Below are 23,044 nucleotides of genomic sequence, written 5' to 3' on the forward strand. Positions count from 1 at the left end.
CTGGAGAGGTGGGGTAACAGCAACTAGGTTGGGTGCAGGGACACTCGCTCTGTGGGTAGCAGCTTCTTACAAAGCAGTGAGCAGTATCCTCAAGGTACTGCAAGCCCCGCCCCTCCCTCTGAAATCCTCCCGAGAACCCGCCAGACAGATACTTCTATCCTTGTCACAAAGAGGAAGCCAGGGCTCAGTGAGGCTCCTGCGTTGGCAGGAACCGGGCAACTCCCAACAGCAGAGCTGGAGTTGAATCCAGGCTCATCTGGCACACGCCTGTAATTACAGGAGGGGAGATCGGAACCCAGAATGCTTGGCTCTTTAATCAGAGCCCTTTCTCCTTGCTCAAGTGGCCGCTTCCTGCGGTGGATTCCAGAACTTTTGATCACGAGCCAACTTCTTCCAAGAAACGGAGCTGAGAGTGACCGATTTGTGGGGATTTGAGGTGGGGTGTGGAATTATTTTAGCAAGAATTTCCAGGCCTGGGAATCCCCCAACTCCTGGTCTAGAGCCCTGACACATATGGGAAGATCTCTATAGCAGAGGCAGCAGTAGTCTCTCCAGTGGATGTCACCTCCCCAGCCTCAGGGGCATGGGGCCCCTAAACCTTCCTTGCTTGGTTGGGTCCATCACCTCCAACCTGTGCACGCCCATGGGAAAACAGGCTCTCTTGAAGCATCTTTTCCCAAAGTACTTCCATAGAGCCTGGCTGTTTCGTTGAACTGGGAATGACCGTAGCCTCCCTTCTCCATGGTTTTGTGTTCCAGGGCTTCTGTGACCCGCTGTCCACCATGATCCAAATAAATTAAATAGAAGCAAGTTCTGGCAGAAGCCTCCTGCAATCCCAGCCCTGGGGAGGCAAGGACAGGAGGACGAGGAATTCCAACTGCACAGTGAGACCTTGTCTCAAAAAAACAAAACCAATAGTTTCAAATGGAAAAATTCCAGAAGTGGTTTCTGACCTTTACGTCACACGCAGTTGTGAGCAGCATTGTGCTCTGTGTCTCGCCCAGGAAGCGAGCCATCTTTGTACATCATACACCCTGCACATACTGCCTGCCCACTGCTCCTCAAGCAGACACCATAGTTAAATCCTCCCCGTGGAAAGGTCAGACAAACACCTCAGGGAGTGACAGAAAGCATAGGGTGTCCATGGTTTGCTCTTCTCAGCCTGGAGTGGCCCCAGCCTTGCTCGCTCATACACAGGTTCAGAGAGAGTCACAGCAAGAAGACAGTTGAGTTCAAGCCTCCGCATCACAGAAATGGACAGAGTGGGATCCAGAGAGGGCAAGGACCTGCCCAAGGCCACCCAGTGCTCTGGTGTACAGCCTGTTCCAGCCTGAGTGTCCCAACCGGCAGCTCAGTGCCTTTCCATGTCCCAAATCGATGTGAGTTGTGGCGTAGGGCCAGAGGGTTAAAGGAATTTGGAAACTGACTTGAGTTCAAGGTCTGGCTCCGCCCTGGGCTTGCCTGGAGATCCTGGCAAGTCGCCAGTCCCTCAGCCTCAATTTCCTCGGCTTTGAAATCAAAATAATGACTCCTTCCTTAGGCTCGTGTGAATGTAGAGAGAAGAGCGTTGTGGGAGACACACAGCGGGCCTGAGCAGGTCCAATTAACGATCGTTTTCATTAATACCGACACAATCAACACCCGCTGAGCAAGCTCAGACACAGCGCTGACTCCAGTCCCATCCAGAGCACTGGAAACTTCAGGCACAGCACCCACAGGAAGGCTCCACACATGACGGATGCTCACTAAAGCTTGGCGTCTCCACTCTGCCTGCAGTCCCTTCTGCTTCCATGGGTCGCTTCAGGGGGCCTGCCTCTTTCCTGGTAACAACAACCCAGTAGACGAAAAAAGACAAAATTGTGATTGGGAGAGGAAAAAGTATGGAGCCAGCTTCCAAATCATCTTCTCATGGAAGTTTGAAACAAAGCCGCTTGTGTTTTAAAACCTGGCATAGCTCGAACCTCTCTGATCACACCCAAGACTTTTACAGGCCCTAGGGAAGGACCCAGGACCTGAAGGTGATCTCTTCCTCTAATCTCCCTGGCCAGCACTGTAGAAGAAAGTTTCTGTCCCACCAGGTCTCACAGCCATTCAGTCCCAAATAAACACATAGAGGCTTATATTAATTATAAACTGTTTGGCCTGTTGTTCAGGCTTATTACTATTTCTTACAACTTAAATTAACCCTAAATTCTTCTTTAGCCATGTGGCTTGGTACCTTTTCTCGGTGAAGCATTCTCATCCTGCTTCCCCTGCTTCTGGGTGACTGCGTCTCTGCCTTTTCCTCTTCCCAGAATTCTCCTAGTCACCCCACCTACACTTCCTGCCTGGCTACTAGCCAGTCAGCATTTTATTAAACCAATATGAGTGACAAATCTTTATAGTGTACAAGAGTATTATACCACAACTTTTCCCTTTTTCTTTTCAAAACAAGAACTCTGAATCTAATCTCCTTTGTTTACCTTTTTCCCTAACCATTATCCATAATAACTTATAACCCAATACTCTAAATAAAGGCAAACATCCATAATCCATTTTGGGGGAATGTGGGCATAGTTTTCTAGGCTATTTCCTGCTGACTGGGGGTGCTGATAATCTTATGGGGACCCAAAGAAAATGTAGGATTATGGTCAAGTCCTGACTGGAGTCTTCTGTGAGGCTGGATCATCTCAGCCAGCAGTCTTGAGATTTAGATGCTTTCGGAGTCCTGAGAGGCCTTCAAAGCTGCTGCCTCCTGTGTGCCCTGACAGAGCAGATGTCAGAGGAGATAGGAGCCATCCAAGCAGCCAAAAAAGAAACGAAAAATCCATCTGCTGAATTCACCAACTAGCCAACAAACCTTGAGATACATACAGCTTTGGGGACAGGAGACTAGTCTTGCTGATGAAGGGCTCTGCATGGGACCCACCTGGGACTGGGTAACCTCATGAGGAAACAAAGCCCCAGTCTCAGAGGCTAAGTCACACACAGTCTTTGGATTTCAGAGTCCTGAGGTATGGGGGCAGGGTGTGGGCATTATCAGAGGCCTGGCTTCAGTTCCAGCTTAACAGGGTCCCCTCAAGGAGCTGGACCTCCCTCTGGGCCTCAAATCCTTGCACAGAGGGGCTAGGACATGGAATTCTAAGACTGTACACGTTCCAGGAGAAAACCACAGCAGGGTGTGTCCCCTGTCCCTGTGTCCTCCCTCAGAGCGGTAACCTGCCCCTGCATGAACGCCTCCCCAGCTTCTTACATCCTCCAGGACCTCAAGTTCCTTTCCTGCTTCCTTGCCCTTAATTATCCCGTTCCCTTCCACCCTGACTTAATTACTGCATCGGAGCCCATTTGAGCTCGTTACCTCTGGCTGCTCAGACTTGCTGTGAGGTTAACGATGCCGGCAGTGCCAGGGTTCCAAGAAGAGTGGGGCCTCTGGGAGCCCACTGGGAGGCTGAGAGTTCTGCCCTTGTAATACATGTCCCCTGCACTTTGTGTGTCTGGCACTGTGGATGCTTGATGCTCACACAACTGGGATGGGACTAGGTGGGGATGGGGGTTTAGACTCTTCCTTCTAGCTCAAGTAGGGCTTGTTTGTTTAGGTTAGTTAGCTTTTCTTTTCCAATTTTTCATTTCATTACAATTTTTAGTTATGTACCAAACGATGGGTTCTGTTACTACATCTTTATACACATATAACATTATTGTACCAAATGATGGATTCTATTATTACATTTTTACACATATATAACATTAGTTATTGTACCAAACAATGGGTTCTAGCAGGACATTCTTACACATAGAGCATTGTGCTTGGCTTGTATTCATCCCCTCACAGCCCTTTCTCCCATTCTCCTTCCACCCATTCTTGCTTTTTTCCCTTCTGCCCAAACTGAACCCCTTTATTTTTATGTCATGTATATTTATATTCTGTGTGTAAGAGGTGTAATATTTTATCAGTCTTTCCCCGTTAGTTTCCCTCTACCACTAGGCTTTTAAAGTCATTTCTTGCACGATAACATCTATCAGTACATCTGTATGTCAGTTTTCATGGTCTGTGTGAGCCCCTGATATTCAATGCCCAGGTCCTTCATGACTGGGTTTGCCAGTTGGAAATGTGGGCTCAGCAGATGCCTGGGGAGAGGCTGGCAGTAAAGCCCCCCCTCCATGGGATGTCCCCATGGAGACAGTCACCCCAGGCAATCTCCTGGCATAGTACTTCTGCCTCCCTCCATACCGTAGATGCCCCAGGCAGAAGGGCGACCCAACACAGAGCCTGGCCAGCCAACCACAGACTTAGACACTGAGCATGCACTTCTGTGCCTAGCCCTGATACAGGCCAGTCCTCTGCTTCTGGGGCAAATACACAGTGTATTTAAAATTCTAGTAGTGTCAGATGGGCTCCAAAAAAATGCTGTACCAACATATATGGCCAGCAACTCTATTTTCTTTTAAAATATGTATTATTTTTAATTATGTGTCTACATATGGATATGTGAACATGAGTGTGGGCGCCCGTGGAGACTAAGTCACAGGTGGTTGTGAGCCACCCTACCTATGTGAGTTCTGGAAACGAAGCAGAGCAGAGGATTCTCAACGGGAGTCACCTTTCCAGCCCCCGCGTGAACTATAACTCTTATCAACACTGGATGTCGCTATGGGTTACTTGTGGTTTGGCCCTCAGCAGTTCATGAAAACTTAGTCGCTAATGTGATAATGTTGAGAAGTGGCATGGGCCTCTAAGAGACAGGTGCTAGGCAGGGATGTCCTTGGCCATTGAGGGCTGTGTTTGGAAAGAATTGTAGGCATTTCTCTGGACTCAGGACCCTTCTCTCTGGCTTCTTTTTAATTATGTGATTACTTTCTCCCATCCTTGCAGCCATTGCGACGTCACCTAGACCCTTGAGTCCCCAGAAGTGTATTATAAAAAGCCTCAGGTGTTTCTACAGTCAAGAATACAGGCGTTGTCAATAGTTCATCAGTCTTATGGATGAAAACTGATCTCAAGCAATGCCATTTCAGACTTGCATCCACAGACAAGCAGCAAGGAGGACATGGTCGCACGCATGAATCCTTGCTGTCCCCTCCGTGACATTCCTATTGAGTGCTTTGCCCAGCTTTCTGATTTGGCTTGCTAGTTTTGTGGGTTCTCTGTCTCCCTCCCTTCCTCCCTCCTTTAAGATACCCCTGATTCCTGGGCCTCACCAGTCTGGCAAAATGCGGCTCTCAGTTTCCCTAAGTCCTCTACCTGCCCTAGAAACCTGAATTCCACCTTCACACCACCCCCACAGGTCTGCTCCAGGAAGGTCAGTGAGCTTGTGGTAGATGTTACCATTTCCTAACAATGCTTTGTTGAGGTAGTGGGGTCCTGGGAGGGTATTGCAGATTGGACGGCAAGTGGAGATATTATGACTCATGGCTAAGGTCATCTGGGCTTTTTCCAGCCTAAAGCCGTCCCACCTCCACCCTACCTAGGCAGCCTGGCCCCCTCCTGTCTCTAAAACAGCTCCGATGTCCTGGCCAGGAGCAATTTCCTTTATGAGGCTGCCTTTAATTTCCCCAGAGGGCTGCTTGCCTTGGTCACCTTCATCTCAGAGTCTGTTGGGCCGTTAGACATCTGAGAGGGGTTAGATTCCAGGACACAGGGGTGTAAGAGACCCAAGCAAGAGGTGTCAAGACAGAAGTAAGAACGGACCGAGGTGGGAACTGACTGGAACGATTCAGCCCTGATGGATTCTGGGATCGGCCTTGCCGGCGTGTGGAGGGGGTAGTGGTGGGGTCTTAGACAAACTGCTTCCTGAGCCTCGTCTGTTTCCTCTCCTGAAGACAGAATAGAGTTCCCACTGTGCAGTGTAGTAAGACGGGAAGGTTATGTCACAGAGGAAATGTCCAACATGGAAGGCTCGCGGTAAGTTTTACTTGAGGCAGAATTGGAAAACGCTAGACAAAGGAATAAGCTAGGAGTCGGGGAGCGGGGTTTAAACCCCATCCTTGCCTCCTGCGATTGCCGCCGGGAGGACGTCCGGAAGAAAAACTAAGTGAAAAGAGGAGAAGACGAATTGTAACCAAAGGCAGTGGGTTCACATCTTCGTGAACACAACACTAAAACCCACAACCGGGACATAAGGTGGAGAAAGATGCACCGCAGCAAACTGGGGGAGCACTGGGGTTATTTGTGAAGCGGTGCATTCTGGGAACAAAGGAAGCATGGGGGTTTAGTGGGAAGCCTGTACGTATTAGTGTAGGAAAAACCTGTGGAGGCAGGCACATCTCTAAGCACCATCAGTTCAAAGGGCAGGGAGCGCATGTTCAGAAAGAAAAGATAGCGCCCCATGAACACTTCTGGGCATGCGCACTCCGTTCAGGATAGCAGCGAGCCAAGTTGACTCTAGACTGCCTAAAAGAATGAATCAGAATGACTCTGTGACCGTGGCTGGTTTCTGGTGAATTTCTCCGAAGACTTTCAGCTAAACGCAAAAGGGAAGAATGAATATCTTTGAAGAAACTTTAACACTCTTCCAAAGGGATAGGAGTTAGACTGTAAGGGTACCTGCCTCGTGCAGCCATTAAATGATTGAATCTCAGTCGCTGATCAGCTGTGGCCTTGTGTAGACCACAGGTCCTCGGGAAAGCCGAGATGGAACATGGATGTACATGGCAGTTTGCAGGAGAATGAAATTAAATGAGAAACCTCAAAGTGTGTGATCTGTGCTCAATAAACACTAGTCCGTGTATAAACTACAAGTTCCATAGTACAAGGCTTGAAATGCAAAATTCATCATATAAGGGACGAAACGCGATACAAAATGGTCGGACGGTGGCCCCATTTAGACCTGCACTGCCAAGGATTTTGGGAAAAGGGCCCAGCCTGTCCACAGTGGCCCTTAGGTCCACAGCAGTTGAGAGAAGGTGCCTGGAGATTATTCTTGCAGGTTTTTGATCAAGTGCCCAGAGAGCTCCTGAGGGGCCAGCCGCCCAGCCCCAGGGGAACTATGATTGGAGCAGGCATAAGGAGGCTAAGGTCAGAGGGACTGTTCGATGAGAATGTAGGCCCAGGGGTTCAGCTGTTTCCATGACTACGGCTTTATTCTTTTCTTGTGGTCTTGATCTGGGCACCAGGCTCCTGTCCGGCCTTGCAGGGGCCAAGATCACATACTAGGCAGACAAGCCGATTCCTGATTCTGGCTGCCCTCAGACGTACCACACGTCACATGTCTGTGCCTCAGCTCCTGCTGTTCCTAACGCCAGGGTCATCGCAGTTTGGCCTTCTCTTCCTACTGATAGCCTACCTACCCTCAACTCTACCGTGAACCCTAAGATCTGGTCGGGGTGACTCATTACTGCCTCTGGGTTACCTGACCAGTGAGCCTCAGCTCACTTGCTTCACAAATAGAACTGTTTGTCCCCACCTGTGAGCCTTACAGCCATTAGGGAGATGATTCACACGAGATTATGACACTGGCCCATAAACCCTGACACTTTCTCCAGTGGAAACGAGTCTTGCTTTCTGCCTTATGTGAGTTGGCATATACCCTTCCTCAGAATGAGAAGTCCTTCGTACTCCTGATGCAATCACTTAAATGCTTAGTGATCATCTATAAGACACAAGCTCTGTCTACAGGCTTGGGTGACGTCAGGGAACAGAAGTCACAGGCCTCATGCCTTCTGGTCGAGAGGACAGACAACCATCAGCGATGGACTTCAGAAGGTGACAGGGCTCTGGATGGAAATTGATGCTGGAAGCGTGGTGGGGAGTGGGTGGCAGTCATCGTGGGCCACCACAGGCTGGAAGGAGAGGAGGGCGTTTTTCCAGACAGAGGTGGGGGGGGGGGTGTTCTCGGTCAAGGGCAGCAGGGCAAAGGCCCTGAGGTGGAGCCTACCTGGCTTGTTAAGGTGGAGCTGGCAACAGAGGAGTCCAGGTGTGATGGATGAGGGCACGATGCAGGAGACGCCTTAAAGGCCATGGGGAGGACTTTGGTTTTCCCACGACTCTGGAGCCTCGAGAAGCTGTGAACACAGAAGTTACTCTGTTCATCACTGTTTTAACAGGACCACCCCCACTTGGCTTTTTCATGGGCCCCAGGCCCAGCTTCCCCTTGTCGCCTTGCCTCACTTGCCTCTGAAAAAAGTAGATTAATACTATGCACCTCCCAGATCCTTGGCAGAAATTCCTGTCTGCTTCTAGACCTAAGAATAGCACTCCTTCTGAGCAGTTGGTCGGCTTTGCTCATGAGCACAGCGTGGCTCATGCTTCCTGGCTTCCCTGGAGCCCAGAGTGCAATGCTCGGCTCACAGCAAGCGTGGCCATCTTCACACAGCTCTGACGTGGCTTCTGGACTTGGCTCTTTCACACCGACTTTAAAAATACATTTTAAATGTTATCTCCTTTAAATAACGCCTTGCAAATCACGTTTTCCCTCAATTACAGAAATAAGACCGTCACTGTTAGATATTTTGGAAAACATACAGGAAAAGGACCGTGAATGAGAATATGTGTAACTCAAAGATAGTACTTCAATCTTTCTGTAGTCTTTCTCGTCATTGTGCGTGTGTGCACGTATGAGTGTATGTGTGTGTGGAGTGTGTAGCCAGAAGAAAATGAAGTTATTAAACATTTTCCACTCTTCCCCCAGTCCCCTTAGCCTTAAGCCCTTGGTTTTATCCAGCTGTTGGGCATGATACCCCCATGCTAGGGCAGGTCTCATGCAGTGTGGCTGGACCCACTCGGCCTTTGTGGTTGGAGGGTCAGCCACTCATTCAGAAGGCCTGATGAAGGGTCAAGCCCTCCCATTCCAAAGCAGACAGCATTCTGAGGGAGGGAGAGCTGGAAGAAAGGTGAGTGGGCTGACTGGGTACACCTCACCCGACTTTGTCCCAGAAAGAGAGATGTGGGAAGCAGCTTCCAGAAGCAAAAGGCTGCCGTGGGCTCTGAGAGCTGGCTGTGCAGAGGCTCAGGCTGGAAAAGCAGAGGCAACTGAGGAGACAGACCAAGAGAGCCTCATAAATGTCCCTTGCCCTGGGAAGGTTCAGGACAGCTGAGAGAGGATCTGGGTCCCTGGAGTGTGGACGCAAAAAAAAAAAAGCAACCTGCAGGCTGCATGCTGAGCAGCTGAATCCGACTCCTGAGGCCAAGTGTCCTTTCATCATTCTGGGGGCCTGGAGCTTGAAGTTGGTGTCAGAAACTGAACCAGTGTGTTGGCAGGCTGCATGCCTCTGGAGTCTCTGGGACAGGCGTTTCCCTTCCTCTGCCAGCTGCTGGTGGCTGTCAGTCCTCCGTGAGGGGCTGCCCTTTCCCCGTGCCTTCTGCACACATCTCTGTGTGTCTGTCCATCTCTCACGATAGGCCCCTCCCTTGAAGAGCATCGTCTCCAGCTCTTTGGCCACATAAGGTCACGGTTGCTTCCAGGGCTTTGCCACTGGAGGTATCTGTGGGTAAAGACATCACTAGCCGAGAACGCTGCTTGGAATCAATAAACCTGACTGGAGACAAGGGTTAGCAGAGAGCAGTGGAAGCTGGGTAACCAGGGCTCAGACGAGATCGTGAGATGCCTGTCTGAGGGCGTGCCACTGCAGACAGGTGACATCTGAGGATTTTCCTATCGAAATAAGAAAAAAGGAGATGGGGACAGGGACCTAGGAAAGATTAAAGGTGAATTTCTACCTTGTAGAATGGGAGCTTATCCTAGAAATCAAACTGAATTAGAAAGATGAAGTTGGCAGTGTGATCTAAAATTGTAACCCATTTTTTCATACATGTGAACATAAGTAGGTATATAATCCTTAACCGCCAAATGAGTTTTTATTAGTAAGTATTAACTTGTAGGCTAAGCATTCTAACCCAATAAAGACCTTTAAACAATTTTCCATGTTGTCATATGTCCTTGATTGTGACCACCTTTGATAGCCCACTGATACTTGAGTATATAATCCTTACATACCACACTGTCTTGTAGGTTTGTGAAATCTTAGCTGGGCCACAACACCTGAAATCCCAGGACTCAGGAGGCCGAGACAGGAGGTTTTCAAAAGTTGAAGCCAACCTGGGCACGTAGTGAGTTCCAGGCCATCCTAGGCTATAGAATGATATCCTTTCTCAAAAGATGAGAGAGAGAGAGAGAGAGAGAGAGAGAGAGAGAGAGAGAAAGAGAGGAGAGCCCCCTTATAAGCCACACTGAATCCTGCTTTTCTTTTTTGACAAATGAGAAATCAACATATTTATTGAGTTGCTATGAGGTTGCTATGAGGATTAACTATAATTCTGTATATGTAAATTTTAGAACTGAATTTTTAAAAATTCAATCCAAGTTGAATTTTAAAAATTGGATTTAAAATCCATTAAAATTGAAATTTGTCAAAAAAAATCATTCTCTCTCATTGCTGGGAAGGCGCTGTCTAAATTGGAAACCCTCCTTCTCCCACCACCCTGTGTGTCTAAACATTGCCACCTCCCTCTCCTTGTACTGGGGACCTTCTCAGGGTCAACCAGTTCTGCCCACTCTCGTGGCTTTTTCCTGATTCAAGTTCTGCCATCCCTCCTCTCTCTCAGCCTCCCCTGGCTATCTGCCTTTGGGTTGCCCCCAAAAGCAGATCCTGAGATGATTGAGGTCGTATGGTTTATTTGGAGGGTGCGTGATCACAGAAATAAGCAAAGATCGGAGAGAGTGGGGAAAAAGGCAATAAGGTAGGGAGGGGATGAGCTCTGGTTGCCGGGGACCCTGAGGTCCTCGTAGGTGGCGTAGGCGTCTGTGAAAGCCCCCCTCTCTCTCTTCAAGGCTCCAGAGGCAGGAGGTGGGAATCAGTCAGCTGTTTCCTGAAACTGGGAGGGGTCTTTCCGGCTCCCCAGTGGGTATCACAGCATCTGCCGGCTTATGTCTCCTACCTCAGCCTCCCTCTCTAGAAGATGGCTTCCTGAGGCTGTGGGTGCAAGGCTGTGCTGTGTGAGCATGGGACAGTGGCTCAACCTTGCTGATGCTTAGCCTTTAATACAGTTCCTAATGCTGCAGTGACCCCCAATCATAAAACTATTTTCGCTGTTACTGCATAACTGGAATTTTGCCATTGTTATAAATTACAGTGTAAATCAGGTGATACGCCACCCGTGAGAAAGGGGTGTCTGACCCCGAGGTTGAGAACCCCTGGTGTAGAGGACCAGGGAGGGGGCAGAGGGGACAGACACAATAGGACCGCAGGTTGGGCTGCTTCTTGTCCACATTCACTACAAAACTGAACAGAGTGGATCTGGATTGAGCTATAGATGAGGATGAGTGAATGTCGGCCCTTCCTTGGGTCCGACTGGATTGGAAATCAGGCGTTCTTGGCTTCAGGTTGCGGGGGTGGGGGTGGGGGAGGGCGATGAACCATTTGAGATTTCACGTTGTTCATGACTGATCCCCCCCCCCCCACACACACAGCACAGAGTCTGCCCTATGCCTCAGAAGAAGTCACGAAAGGGTTAAATATGTATTCCAGACTGTGTGGATGCCACTTCTTACCTTATAAACTCCCTGCAGATGGGGAGGAGGAAGCCTGCCCCCATTGGAAGACTGCCAGCGTCAATGGCTAAAGGGACGCTCGTGTCTGTCTGAGGTCTGCTGAGGGACCAGCTGTCTGGATGTCAGTGATGGTCCCCAGCAGCTCTGAGACATGGCACCTACAGGGAACTTCCAAAGAAGCTTGGGGACCGAATCCCAAGGGTGGCTGTAAACAGGCCCTATGGCCTGCAGCAGAACAGGTCCTTCTGGGTCCTCTCGGAAGGACAGATTTTGTTATATACTGATTAAATATCGAACCCAGCAGCTACTACGTCCCTACTGCAAGCCAGCCAAGAGCTTGGGTCTGGAGTGCACAGATGGTTCCCACATGGTTTTCACTGACAGAGACGCTGATGATCAAGACAGGATGTCATTTCGATGCCGGAATGATGGTGGCCACCATGAAGAAGACGGCTGTAGAAGATGCCAGGATCGCTTTTGAAGGAATCAGATAATAAAGCCATTGGCATGGAATAGGAGGGGCATCCCAGAGCTAAAGGAAGAAAGACAAACAACGCCAGAATTTACATGCTGCTTGGAATGGCATCAGGCTCACACACGATGACTGTTTAATGATATCCTGTCAGATGAGAGATGTTTTCATTAGCTGTTCTCAAGAAGAAACCCAGGACATGTTAGAAGCAGCAAAGAAAGTTTGCAAGAAGAAATGGATGCCGTCGAAACCAGCTTGGCATCCATTCAAATCTACTTCAAATGGCATGGAAAGGAAACTCATATTTGGGCTGGCATGATGGCTCAGTGGGCTAAGAGCGCTTGACACTTTCCTAGAGGATATCTATCAGCTTGGTTCCTAGTGCTCACAGGAACCTGTCATTCCAACTCCAAGGGATCTGGCGCCCTCTTCTGGCCTCCTCAGTACCTGCATCCACATGCACACATAATGCCTACTTTAAAAACGAATCTTTAAAGTCTTTCACTTATTTGATGGAAACTTGCCTGTTTTCACATTTTGATTATTTTTATATTTTTTGAAGAAGACAATATTCATATATGTATTTTGCATGATGATTAAGCCAAATTTAGGGGCTTTGTGTTATGTTATAAATAAAAAAGCAAACAAATAAATGAATAGTCTCATGTACCAGGATGGAAGGAGGCACAGGCCACATGGTGGCTTGATGAGATGAAGGAAAAGGAAGCTTCTGAGACAAGGTGACAAAGAGATGGGCATTGATGAACAACTGAGTAGGAGTTTGTTGAGTAGGTACATTGTGGGCATCCCTCCAACTCTGTTTCCTTATGTATATGGTCTTTATGAAAATGATACATACAGGAACCTTGGGGCTAAAGAATCTGAGACCCAGAGAGGCAAAATGACCTGCTCTGTGTCACTCAGCACTTGGAGACGGATCAAAGACTTCAGCTCCCTGGGTCCAAATCTTACCTTCCAGGGCATGACTCCAGAGGACAGACAGGCAGTGGTGACAGAACAGCTTCCTGCTCTGAGCCTCCGAGTGCGCTGGTGCAGGGTTATCCCAAGCCACACCTGCACCCACGCTGACTCCACTGCACAAGTAAATAAGTCATAGTCCTTTAGTCCCTGTTCTGTGGTTCTCTCCACCTCTCAGGCTGGGCGGATATCAACATTCAAGCTGAGCCTTCCTGCAGCCCATGTCACCTGATTGGGAGGGGTGAGCACGCAGCACGCCACGGAGTGAACCTGTTACTTTCCCAGTGCTGTGACCCTGACCTCTGACAGAGACAAGGAGGGAGGGCTTATTTTGGTTCACGGTCCCAGAAGGCATTGCGTTCCCCAAAGGTGTGGCGTTCACAGGGGAGGGAACAAGCGGAGTTGTAGGCTATAGCCTTGTAAGACCTACCTCTAGTGCTAGGCCCAACCTTAAAGGCCTCACAGTCTCCCAGAATATTGCCACCAGCTGGAGAACAAGCGAGTCTATGAGGACAGTTGACAAAGAGGACAGGGGCTGAATAGTTGGCCCTTTATGACCTAATTTCAGTCCCCAGCATCTGAGCAGTTCCAGGGTCCTGGAGATGAACCTTCCCTCTTGGTTGGGAGTGGCAGGGCCCCCAGGAAGCATTTAAGACAGGTGTTGTCCCAGCTGTCTTTGGAAAATACAGCCCTGCCACGCCCAGTACACACCTGATTTTCGCTTACTGTATGACACCTCTTCATAAACAGAGCTTCCAATCGTTGCAGTAACTGAGTTTATTACAGGCTCTCCCTTTCTGTTTGCATCTTTAATTGTCTTGTGGGAGTTCTTCCCCATCTCAGAGTCAGTTGACAAAAACAACCGGCTGACCCACGTTAAAGACCTTGATCCACCTGGAGCTGGTTTTTGTGTTGGTTGTTAAGCTTGGATCAAGTTGCAGCTTTTCTGTGAGGACAACCAGAAGTGTCAGTGCCATTTGGGGGAAGGGCTTACTTCTTCTTCCTCCTTCCAGTGCAGCTGTCATTATCAGGTTTCCATAATTTCCATATGACCTGTGATCTGTCTCAACAGCTAGTTGGACAGGCTTGTTAATGCATTTTTCCTTTGGGGAGAGTATCTTGGCCTTTTGCTAACCCATTTAACAAAAAAGAAGGAGGAGGAGGAGGAAAAAAGAAGAAGAGGAAGAGGAGGAAGAAGAAAAAGAAGAAGAAAAGGAGGAGGAGAAGGAGGAGGAGGAGGAGGAGGAGGAGGAGGAGGAAGAACCTGTTTTGTGGGCTACAGATTGCTCAGTGGTTAGAAGCCTGTACTGCTCTTCCCTAGTGAATTCAGGTCCATTGGGTGGTCCACTCATAGCTCCAGCTTCAAGGGATCCTACGCCTTCTCCTGGTCCCCAAGGACACCCGCACATACTCCAATACATGCACAATTAAAAATAACCTAAGTTAATCTTCTTTAAAAGCCCATATACAAGTGACTTACACAGTTCTCCAGGACAGTCACTAGAATTTGGATTGGAAAGGCACACAATCCATAAATCTACACCGATACTTGATATCTTTCAGTATATGGATCTAAAATGTCTTGCTTCTTTAGAGGTCTCTGTTGGTGCTTCTCAACAATGTTTAAAGTTTTTCTCATAAAGCCTTATTTGTCTATTATTAAATTTGTTTCAAAGTACATTTTAACTTCTGTTAGTATTATAAATACATCTTTTAAAATTATGTTTCTGAACTTTGTGTTGTCAAGATATACAATGTGCCTGTTTTTATATATTTATCTCATACCCATGCACCTTGCTAAACTCTTATTTTAATTATGTGTGGGTGTTTATGATTTCTATGTAGACAATAGTATCCTCTGCAAACAACGGGCTTTAGTTTTTTTCCTTCCATATCTGTATGTCTCTCATTTCTTGGTGTTGTTTTATTGTGCTGTCTAGGGTCTCCAGGGGGAAATGCTATAGAAATTACAACAGCAGGAATCTCTAGCTCCTGTGGAGTTCTAAAGAGGCTTTAAACAACAAATTCCCCTGGTGAACCAGTGTTTGCTCCTGGGACTTTTGTAGGTGTTTTTTCTTTTTTATGAAATCAAAGAAGGTGTTGTCCTTTCCAAGTCTGCTGAGTTATTTTTAGAATCATGAGTGGACATTGAACTTTATTGAATCCATTTTTTTTTCATTTATGAGATGAAGTATAATCTTTCTCCTTTAACTCCCTGTGGGTTGAATGCTAGGATTGGGTTTGGCTGCAAATGACTAAAAACCCCAAAGTATTGGCTTTCCCATGAGGGAGCAGTCTTTGTTAGAGACAAACCCAGAGCAAACAGTACGGGAGGAGTTCGGCAAGCAGGCATCAGGAGGAACAAGGTCCTCCCTCTGTGTGCTGCACCTCTTCCTGTGAGCTGATGCTGTTGGCCCAAGGTGGTACCCTGGCTGGCACACCCTTTGTCCCAGGGCAAGCAGGAGGGTGGGAGACGGGCAAAAGGCTGGCTCACCCAAAGAAGGGATCCTGGGAGCCGGTGCCTGAGTTCTCATGTGTGTTATTGGGATTTTCACATTCATGCTCCCGGAAACATGATTTTACCTCACATATAGGCTTTGGTTTAGATATGGCCAAGTAGTAAAAACCAGGAGTTATTCATTTCTGGAAAGTTTGGTATTGTTTATGGGAAAAACCCTCTTTGGAAGTTTTATTGTGTGCACACACACAGAAAGTATTCAAAGGTGCAAGCTGGACAAACCATTGTGACCAACAAAACAAGGCCATTTCCCTGTATACAACAGGACCATCAAATCAAAGAGCACAGTGTGAGTGTGGATGTGTTTTCACCGTCTGCTTCTTAGGCTCTTTGTGGGTTTCTTCAGCTGTCCCAGTGAAGTCCTTTAGAGCCAGTGATCCAGTTTAAAGTCTCTTACCGCCCACCTCTTAGACTTGAAATCAAGGCAGAGCTGCAGACCTGACTTGCCTGCCCTTCATGTGAACAAAACTCTAGAATATGACAGGCCCACTCCCTGTACAACGCACTTCACCGTGGCTTTGCCTGGTGGCTCCTTGACAGGAAGGGTCCAGGTACCGCTGTCGTGGTCTCCTGTCAGGGGCACATGATGTCACCCTGTCCCAACACTGAGGGTCTCTGCTCTTTGGTCTCTTGAGGATTGCTTGTCAGGCTTCCCCACTGTAAGATCTTGGAGAGAAAGGATCCTTTCCCATCCTGTGCACAATGAACAACATTTTGCGGGAAGGTGTTTCGAGCGTATGTAAATATCCCATGCACCATTGAGTGTCCCTACTCCTTCTGCCTCCAATAGCTTGGGCTCCTGGTCTCATTATTTTATTCATTATTTATTCTGAGGCACAGAATAATCCGGCTTTGCCCTACAGGAACCCTTTCGGGTTCTTTCTGAAACGTCCCATCACCCTTTGAACATGAACTTTCTGACATCTCAAGCTGTTCCGGGTTTGTTGTGTATATTCCCTACTCCAGGCTTGGAGTCAGTCGTGTCTGCAAGAGGCTTTGACTCCATTGCCTTTTAGGGAGGGGTGTGCTCCCCAAGCCCTGATGGCAGAGAAAGCCACAGAAGGTCTCTCTCTATGGATGTATGCCTCCACCCCCAATTCTATGCCAGCACCACGGGGTTCATTCTCTCACGGTCTTCCCATTCAATCTAATAGAACCCCCCATGACCACAGGCCCTAGTGTGGGGACACCCTCTTCCGACTGCCATAGGCTGACGGCTGCTGGACCCTGCCTCCTCGTGCCCCGGGACTTGGCACAGTGGAGAGAAGTGAATGTTGCTCTCACCCTCTCGGGGTTCAGTCTGACTTCAGAAAGTCAAGGCTTATGTTATGAGCTTGTCTTTTAGCTAAGCACTGCTTTTGTAACCAGCAGCAACTCCTAAGCCCCACCCTGCCGCACCTTCTTCCCTTCCCTTTAGGGCCGCCTGCCCATCTCTTTCCTAACAAGTTTATTTTACTTGGCACTCTGAGTCTTGTGTTTGCAGCCTGATGCTGCCGCTGTACCGGGGACCTTTGTCCTCTCATCTGAGACATGGGAGAGGGCTCACCACTGAATACTCTGCCTTTTCCAAGCACAGGTCCCAAGCCACATCCTTTATTTGCTCCTGGTCTATTATTGCATATCCTTTCGTCTACCTCTCGTTCTCTTAGGATCTCCCTCCCCCTCCTTCCTCTTTTTCTGATCTCTTCATCTCTGCCTTCCAGCATCTACTTCCTGTCTTAACCTTCCTCAAAAATCTAGCTCTCCTCCTCTCTGCCTTTCTGTATCTCCCTCCACCCTTCTGTCTTTCCTGTCCCAGGCAGTTTTGCTGTTAATCCTTCTCTGACCTCATTGCTACTTGGTTCCTGCCTCTGGCTTCCTCCCCACCACTGCCGTCCGGTCCTTCCCTTGCCCAGGTTTCTGGGTTCCTACTCATTTCACTACCCCCGATCAGAGCCCCCTTCCCAAGGCACCCTGACAGAGGACTGAGAGTTTACGTCACACAGCTTCATCTCTGCCCTACCCCCGAGCAGTAAGGGCCACTCTGAGGCCGGCTCAGGGAAGCATGCAGGTCCAACTGGCTGTCTCTGTCTCAAGGGAGGCTTCGTAAGCCAGCAGCAGCACTCAGATGGCAGAAAGTCCGTCACAGCCCTGAACCCTAAGAGCAGACGTCAGCTCCACCAGCAACCCCAGCCCTGGTGGGCGATACAATCACACGCCATGTATACACGCACGCACGCACGCACGCCTCCCCGCAGCTGGGCACCAGCCTGGCACTCAGCTTTCCTGGAAACCGCTGCTTTTGTTCAGGTTCAACTTTCTCCCTCCCTTTGGAGTTGACTCCAGCCTTAATTGCCAGCTCCGGCTCCAGCCTGGCCCCTGAAATGTTCTCCTCACGAGTCAGTGGGGAGGGAACAGGGGTGGGGCCATCTGCAGTTTAGGAGCCGAATCCGGCTGGTGGATTCTGCACCTTGTAGCCTGGCTTCCAAGCTTTCTTTAAAACTCGGATCTAACACATGACATTCGCTGCGTATCTGCAGCTCCAGGCGGGCCAGTCACTTCCTAGGACCTCCATCGTCACCCTGCAAGACAGGCACCATTGCCGTCTGCATCACAGGATCACAGGTGTGGCAACTTAGGCTCCAGAGGTCAGAGGTCAGGTGAGGGTAGACTTGTCAGCCCAGCTCTGGTCATATTGTCCTCTATCCAGGGACAACCAGACTTGAAGAGTTGGCTGCGGCAGCGGGGTGGGGTCAGCTGAGTCAGCAACTGGACCAGCTTTGGGAAAGGCTCCACAAAGTGAAGCATCTCAGACCTGCTATCCCAACAGGGACCGTGCCAGAGTTAGCCAGGATGAGGCAGTAAGTGAGGCCAAGTACCTAAGAGTAAGAGCTGTAAGCACATCACAGTCCCTTCAGAAGGAAGAGGGTCTGGTTTATCAGACAGAGGACCTGCTTCCTCCCTGGCTCACCATCCAGGACCAGGGACCCCAGAAGGGTCAGCATCTGTGCTGTACACTGTACAACTCCTGAAAATACCGGGTCAGGTTGGCCCTGCTGGGGCACTGGCCAGGAGGGGAGAAGGGAATGGACAGGTGTTTAGGCTCCAAATGTTTGCACCCCAGGCCCCAGGGCACTGTCGGGGCTCAGTTCACATAAATGGGGCTCCCTTTTGCCAGACACCATGGCTCACAGCGTCTGTATCTCCCACCTTACGCCTATTTGCTGCTAGCTTTATGCAGGTGACGGGTCCCCTGCAGCCTGCCCACCATTGCTTCTGTTATTTTAGCTGCAGAAGGGGGTGAGCTAGCAGGGGGGGGGGGGTGAGCTAGCAGAGGGTGCAATCACCTGCACCGTCACCAGGATGGAGGGGCAGGAATCACCAGGTCGGGGATCCCCTTCTCAGTTGCCCTCCGCCAGGTCCCAAGGGTCTGCCTTCTCCACCCGATGATGGCAGTTGCCCTTGTCTGCTGACGTCCAAAGAGCAGAGTAGGACATGGGGGCCAATGTAACCCACATGTGCATAACAGCTTCACAACAAGCAGGACTGGTGGATGGGATACACTGGAGAACTTCATGAGGGTGGACGCAAAGGAAAGGCCCCATGAGCCCAAGACGGGGTACAAATCAAAACAACTCTGAGATTCCATCTTACACCTGTAAGAATGGCCAAGATCAAAAATACTGATGATAACTTATGCTGGAGAGGTTGTGGGGTAAAGGGAACACTCCTGCATTGCTGGTGGGAGTGCAAGCTGGTACAGCCCTTCTGGATGTCAGTGTGGTGACTTCTCAGAAAATTAGGAAACAACTTTCCTCAAGACCCAGTAATACCACTTTTGCGTATATATCCAAAGGATGCTCAATCGTGCCACAAGGACATGTGCTCAGCTGTGTTCATAGCAGCTTTGTTTGTCATAGCCGGAACCTGGAAACAACCTAAATGTCCCTCGACCGAAGAATGGATAAGGAAAATGTGGTACATTTACACAATGGAGTACTACACAGCAGAAAAAAATAACGATAGCTTGAAATTTTCAGGCAAATGGATGGATCTAGAAAACATCATATTGAGGAAACCCAGACACAGAAAGACAATTATCACATGTACTTACTCATAAGTGGCTTTTAGACATAAAGCAAAGAAAAACCAGCCTACAAATCACAATCCCAGAAAACCCAGACAACAATAAGGAACCTAAGAGAGACATACATGGATCTAATCTACATGGGAAGTAGAAAAAAGAAACAGGATCTCCTGAGTAAATTGGGAGCATAGGGACCATGGGAGAGGGTTGAAGGGGGGGGGGAGGAAGGGAGGGGAGCAGAGAAAAATGCAGAGCTCAATAAAATCAATTTAAAAAAAAGAGTTCCTAAATCCAACAAAAAACAAAAAGGCTGCGTTTGCACATTGCTAACACACAGCTGGTGATCACGGTGGCGTGGGAAGCGTGCACTCGACATCCTCCAAGGTGGTAGGATGAGTTCTTTTAACTCAGCACCATGTGTTTGCAATGACCTTCCCCAGCCTCAGAACATACCTCCCAACGCGCAGGCACACGCGTGCGCGCCCGCGCACACACACATACACACACGCCCACTCCACTTTCATCAGACACTTCACTTTCAGAGAAGCCTCACTGGCAGAGTTTAGACGTTGGACAGCTTATTTCCCACCTTGCTTGCTGTGTGGTCTCAGGTGACTCCGAGTTCTAAACGCTCCACACTGCGGTACATTCCGCTCACTTCTTAGACACGTGCGGAAGGCAATTACATCACTATTTCCCCTCGGGACTCCACGGCAGGTGGCAGGTGGCACTGAGTATCTAGTCTGCGCTTTCTGTCTCTGTCCTGGGCTCTTTGGACTCTGGCTTGGTCCTCTGCACCGTGAGTCCCTCCTCTCCCAGGCGCGCTGTCCTGAAGCTCAGCTCTCACTACAGGTGAACCTGCTGGCAGGCGGTGGCTGAGAACTCTAGCGGAAGCCAGTGAGCGCAGTTCTGGCGCCCTCTGCTGGCAGAAATTCTGTGACCGCGTTTCTAAAGTGCTTTTAGTCTCCCTGTCCTCATTGTCCTCATTGACCCGTCTACTCCCTGTGTCATTCCGCTAGTCACTCATCCATCTGCCTGTCCGGATACCAATCCTCCATCCACCCATCCACCACAAATCTTTTGATCTTCTCGTCCACATACTCATCCAGCTACCATCCACCCATCCATCTACTTATCATCCATCCATCATCTAACCATATATTCATCCACCCACCCACCCATTCAGTTATATCCATCCATCCATCATCCATCCATCCATCCATCCATCCATCCATCCATCCATCCATCCAAGCATCCACCCACCCACCCATGCACACATGCACACAGCCATCCATCGATGCATCCATCCCGTGCATGCATCCATCCGTGCATGCATCCATATGTGCATGCATCCATCCGTGCATTCATGCATGCATCCATCCATGCATCCGTCTGTCCGTCCATCCACCCACCCACATCTGCCTACAAGCCCCTGGCTATATCCATACGCCTACTCCCACAGCCACGATTGCTCCCCTCACTCCCGGTATCACTTGTGTCTCAAAGACACCACCCCTCTCCCAGGGCTTTTCATTGCAGTATCCCCAGGTCGTCCTCTGCATTGGTCCCGGCATTGGCCTCAGTGCCACAGAGAAGGATAAATAGAGTCCCCGTCCACAGGTTTCTTTCCCACTGTCTGTCTGTCAGCAGCTCGGAAGCCTTAGGAGCCCACGGACCTGATGGGGAGACTGGAACACAGCATTGCCCGACAGCAGAACGTTAGGAACACCACAGACAGTGAGCGGCCACACCAGTCAATCTCGGGCTCTCTGAGCCTTAGAGTTCATTGGTAAAGTTAACCACTCGGTGAATATTTGCTGTGTGCAGCGTGTGCCATGCGTGGCCCTGGGACACACCAGTGGGCCGGGCAGGAGGGACCCTCTTAATTTTGCGCTGACATCATGAAGCTCACATGACACAGACACGAGCCACCGTCACTGTCGTCGTCACTACTTCTGTAAGAATGCAGAAGGGAGCGACTGGCATGTTTCAAGACATTTCCCATGGTTTATTATTTTTCTTACGTGTGTCTGGAGTGATGTTCTGCCTCTCACCGACCCAGAATCAACTGTGAGCCCCAACCGGTCTTTCTTCCCTGGGTGGTTTTGTCAGCCATTTGGTCAAAGCAATGAAAAACTAATGGATACAACAATTCTCCCTGCCCAGCCATTCCCAAATTACAGATGCGTGAGCAAAATAACCTGGGGTTATGTTAAACATTCACCTCTCAGGTATCTGTAGCTCATTAGCTAACTAGAGCCCAATGCCATACTCCGCTCATCCCCTTCAGAATTCAGAGAGACATGTCTAGAACATACAGCACGTCCTCACACGGCTGTGTCAGCCCGTGAAAGCTGCCTTCTGCGGTCTCAGTTCCCTCATCTGCAAAATGGGACATCAGTTGTAGCGTCTGGAACGTTCAGACTAAGCCACACCACTCCACACAGCTTGCTTTTCATTTTGCTGCGGTCTGGTGCGACTTTTCACCAGAGGCCATAGCTTCTCCCCTGGCAATCACCTGTCTGGGGGGGGGGGGCTCCTGAAACCACCCTCTCCACAGCCTGAACCTGTCTTTAAAGGTTTTAAAATTATTAATGAATTTGTTTAGAGTGTGTGTATGCCAGAAGAAAACTGTGGGAGTCGGTATTCTCCCTCCACCATGTGGGTCTCCAGGACCCACCTCAGGTAGTCAGGCTTGGCAGCAAGTACCTTTACCCACTGAGCCGTCTTGTCAGCCCACTACCCCCATCTTGAGCATAGACCTTTCTGAGCAAGGGCCTCTTGGGAGTTGCCACAGTCTGGCTGTATGTTTTCTGTTGGAATCCTAGGATTAGTGGTGCTGGGAAATGACCAGCCCAACAAGACAATGGAGCTGAGGTACTGGAACCAGAACTATGATCTGGGACAAAGCATTTACCTAGGCAGAAGGCCTGGGTCCCATTCCTAGAGTTGTAAAATACAGGCATAGTCCCCTGTATTTGTGCAATACTAGAACAGTCTTTTTGCCGAGGGAGGAAGGGAAAAAGCAAGGTGGTAGCATGGGCCAGTACCTATCCTGGGATGTCACAGGGCTCTGGCACTAAGCCCCTGTGACAACGATAACGGTTATAAGGATAGTGGCGAACCGAGACAACATACTTACGGCCACACGTTCCTTAACAGGGATCCAGTCTGGAGAGCACACTGCTGGGCACTTGTATTGTTATGTGGCCGTCAGAGCCTATATGTACAAATTCTGATGGCACACAGCCTTATGCATGCTTAGACCACACAATCACACCCCCACATATGCAGTCTGCCATCGACTGCTATGTGATGTGTATCTACATGTGGGAAATAAAGGATGTAAATTATCATCACATAATTGAGGGCTTCCATGACACCCAAGTCCCTCACGCCCTGCAGGGACAGTTATGGCACAATGGAGGCCCAGACTCAGGATCCGATGACAGCATTCAGTCATGACCTCTTGTACTCCAAAGGATGGGACCCCAGCCACATGGGACAGACATTTAGGGACCAGGGATGGGTGTAAGAATTCTAAA

The 23,044-nt window shown here is 49.3% G+C and overlaps 1 long non-coding RNA gene across 1 annotated transcript; it reads right to left on the reverse strand.

Annotated features, from left to right (window-relative positions):
* Nucleotides 1-288: 288 nt before the first annotated feature.
* Nucleotides 289-20,322, reverse strand: LOC126509003 (uncharacterized). The gene is made up of 3 exons (XR_007594020.1): nucleotides 20,089-20,322; nucleotides 7,854-7,980; nucleotides 289-1,820 (listed from the first exon to the last, which is right to left on the reverse strand). It is a non-coding gene; the product is annotated as an uncharacterized lncRNA (long non-coding RNA).
* Between the last annotated feature and the right edge of the window lie 2,722 nt (nucleotides 20,323-23,044).

This window comes from Alexandromys fortis, unplaced genomic scaffold (genome assembly GCF_014885135.2).
Source record: "Alexandromys fortis isolate MF-2015 unplaced genomic scaffold, M_Fortis_MF-2015_v1.1 scaffold_77, whole genome shotgun sequence".
NCBI classification, from domain to species: domain Eukaryota; kingdom Metazoa; phylum Chordata; class Mammalia; order Rodentia; family Cricetidae; genus Alexandromys; species Alexandromys fortis.